Source organism: Pinus tabuliformis, chromosome 7 (genome assembly GCF_031772625.1).
Source record: "Pinus tabuliformis cultivar Carrire ecotype Pingquan chromosome 7, CPIR1, whole genome shotgun sequence".
Lineage (NCBI taxonomy): Eukaryota > Viridiplantae > Streptophyta > Pinopsida > Pinales > Pinaceae > Pinus > Pinus tabuliformis.
Window position 1 is genome coordinate 470455744 of NC_142293.1, and position 2449 is coordinate 470458192.

Here is a 2449-nt window from a genome sequence, read left to right on the forward strand (position 1 = left end):
TCGCGGACATCGGATTGTGGTGAGGGTTTGACTGTGCCGAAGGCTAGAAAACTCCCCCACCTCATTTTGGAGTCGAGCAAGCATCTCAGACAAGTAGACGGACAATGGAGGAAAGGTAACGAACCTATAGGGAGCAGATAGGCTTGGTTCAGGTTTATGACTCTCGAAAGACTCTTCAAACAACAACAGGATCAAACCATACCTGCGAAAACATCAAAATAACCTGTTAGAACCAAACCTCGGGTTGAATAGCAACAAAGAATGCTTAGACAACAAAAAACATGGTAGGGATTTAGTACCTGAGGATAAGGGCGCCACTGCTGGAGCACCAAGTGCTTGGAAAAGAATAGCAATCATCATTAATCAGAAATCAGAGACGATTCTTAAACCATAAGGGTGTTCGGATCATAAAGAACCTGACCTCGACGATAGAAGCTCATTTCTATTCGACTCTCGGGGTGGAAGAAATATTCCAAACTTTCCATCAGACCATACCTGTACCAACGTTGGATTAAGCTAAGAATGAGTAGGTATTTGTGTTTCCAAGCAAAGAGCAGAGTGGTTCGCTTACCTCCTCGTCTTTGTATGAGTTGTTGCCTCCGGAAACAGAAAAACCCTCACTCAGGAAGAGGTAAACCCTTACACCATCGTTCTTACCCTGCGCGCTAACAGAGTTGTGTCTCCACCTCACAATAGTGCGGAATGAGATGAAAAATCATAATAGGATTTCATTTCAGGTTAAATGCCTCTGCCAATTCACCGGATGCTACGTACCAAACTTACCATCGCATTAATCGCCAAGCAGAGGAGCCTTCACCTCTATCGAGGTGTGGGCAGGTGGCACACATGTACATGGCTTAAATCAGATTGTCATGCAGGAACCCTGTATGTCATTTAATTCCATTAACCACGCCAAGCTAAGAGTTATTCGTGACCCTCCCCATTCGTTTACACATCGCCTGGATTGGGTTAAGGTGACATGTAGGCTGGTTAATTAAGGAGGATAAGTAATTTTATTATTATTATTTATTTCAGGGTGTTACAAATGGTATTAGAGCCTAGATTCGTACACTGAGGCTTCTAGGTTGTTTAAACAGTCAATTAAGTTGTGATGTTCCGATATATATGTATATAAATAGCAAAATAAACTGAGTTTTGACTAATTGTAAACACAGAGAAAGAGAAAGAGAAGGTGAATTAGCATCAAGAGTACAATGCATAGGAGTCCCAGATCATCGAGCCAGCCAGAGGTACATTATGTGGAAGCCAACCTAGAATTATGGGTGCAATTGGGAGAAGAATCGAGACAGGCTAATGCTGCCTTACTTGAGACAGTACAACAGCTTCGAGCAGAAATGATGAACCTTAGATCAGACAATGAACGTTTATGATAGGAGCAGGAAAAGATTCTTAAAATTTTGTCGGATCGGAAAAATCAAAGAGGACCAGATCCCAGTACAGAAAATAGGGAAAAGACCCCAACTGCTCATAATGAAGAAGATCAGGCAGAATTTATGGAGGGTCACAAAGAAGAAGATGAAGGGCGTTCAGATAACATTTTTTACCAAAAAAAAAAGGTTAACTAAAAAAATTCAGACCCTCACTGTTCGAAGGAGAGTCAGAAGAAGCGGCAGAAGCCTAGGTGATAGACATGGGTAAATACTTCTGGATTTATGAATATACTGAAAAACTTAAAGCGAGGTTGGCAGTGTACCAATTACAAGGAAAAGCCACCCTCTAGTGGGAAGAGATTAAAATCGTAAGAAAGATTGATGAGGAGCAAGTAACATGGCAAGAATTCTAGAAACACTTTAAAGACAAATATTTAACAGAACGTTATTATGACGAGAAAGCAAAAGAGTTCCATGAATTGAGACTGGGAACCCTGACCATGGATGAATACGTAGCACGCTTTACTTTCTTGTTGCGTTATGTTCCATATATGCAAGAACAAAAATCTAAGATTCAATGATTTATTAGCAGTTTGCCCAACTTCATGAAAAAGAAATTAGAATTCGACTACCCCAGAACCATGGACGATGCAGTTTGAAAGGCTCGTATCTATTATCAACAGATGAAGCAGAAAAATGAAGGTTCTAAAGGAGTTGCTGCCAAGAAAATGAGGAATTTTCCACCAAATGGACATCCAAAAACCATGCATGGCAGAAACAATCAGCAAAGGACTTTTGGAAAGTTTGCAAGAAACCCACCCAAGGCTCAGACATTCACTGAAAATAGAAAACCTGAAGGAATTAGCAGGACTGTTACTGAGCAGCTAGTGAAACTGCCACTACAGTGTTGGGGATGCGGAGAGGCACATTATTACAAAAATTTCCCGCAGAGAGCTCAGACTGAGCAACTTTCTAACATGAAAGAAGCCTATACAATAGGGGATATCACAAGGAGTATGCCCAAGATCAATGCAGTGTTGGACGATCATCAGGCTGAA